Genomic DNA, 1,290 nt, shown 5'->3' on the forward strand with positions numbered 1-1,290 from the left:
ATCTGGGTGGCCAAACCATTCACTCAAATTGCCCAGAATGTTCTTCAAACGAATTGTGAAAAATTGTGGTCCAATAACATGGTGCATTGTCAACCATAAAATTCCATTGTTGTTTGGGAACATGAAGTCCATGAATGGCTGCAAGTGGTCTTTAAGTAGCCGAAAATAAACATTTCCAGTAGATTATCAATTCAATTGGACCTGAGGACACAATCCATTCCATGAAAACCCAGTCCACACCATTATGGAGTCATCACCAGCTTGCACATTGCCTTTTTGAAAACTCGGCTTTTACCAACTGACATCAAGACTCATCTAACCACACAATGGTTTTCCAGCCATCTAGGATGCAACCGATATGGATACAAGACCAGGAAAGGAGCTGCAAATGAAGTTGTGCTGTTAGCAAAGGCACTCGAGTTGGCTGTTTGTGGCCACAACCCATTAACGCCAAATTTGGTGGCATCGTTCTAATGGATATGTTCATCGTATGTTCTGCATTGATGTCTGTGCTTATTCCACACAGTGTTGCTTCTCTATTTACACTGACAACTCTATGCAAATGGCGCTATTCTCGGTCGTGAAGTGAAGGCCGTCGGTCACTGCATTGTCCGTGGATAGTGTTAGGAAGGAACTGATGAGGTTAAGGGGGAAGAAGGCTGAGGACAGGTGGGAAGTGGTAGCAAGGAACAGGGCCCACAGAAAGAAAACTGTATCTGACAGTTTCATCTTTGGCACAAACAGTAGATTTGCCTTGCTACCTCAGTCAACTAAGGAAGAGGCTCAAGTAGACATAAGTGTAGTCAGCACTCAACAGACTTTCACTAGGAAACCAACTATTGCAAAAGAAGTAGCAAGTAGGAGGAAAGTTCTGTTGTTAGGTAGTAGCCATGGAAGAGGTGTGGGCCAGATCTTGCAGGGAAAATTAGGTGACAGGTACCAGGTCACAAGTATTTTCAAACCCAGTGCCTGTCTTAGCCAAGTGATAGAGTATGGAGGATCATTGTGCAAGGGTTTTACAAAGTAGGATCATGTTGTGGTAGTGGGTGGAGTGGAAAACAGTATTGATTGGGATCAGGGCTACAATATTGATTGTGATCTGGTAAAAATGGCATCTGAAACGAACCATACAAATGTTGGCTTGGTTCCTGCTTTCATGCAGTATGATCAGCCCCAATTGAACAGCTCTGTCAGGAGGGTTAATATGGAGCTAGATCATCTGCTTTGGGCAGCTGCTTTGTCAGGCGTAGGTTTGTTTCCTGTTGATGTAGGTGAGACTTCACAAGACAT

This window comes from Schistocerca americana, chromosome 4 (assembly GCF_021461395.2).
Source record: "Schistocerca americana isolate TAMUIC-IGC-003095 chromosome 4, iqSchAmer2.1, whole genome shotgun sequence".
Lineage (NCBI taxonomy): Eukaryota > Metazoa > Arthropoda > Insecta > Orthoptera > Acrididae > Schistocerca > Schistocerca americana.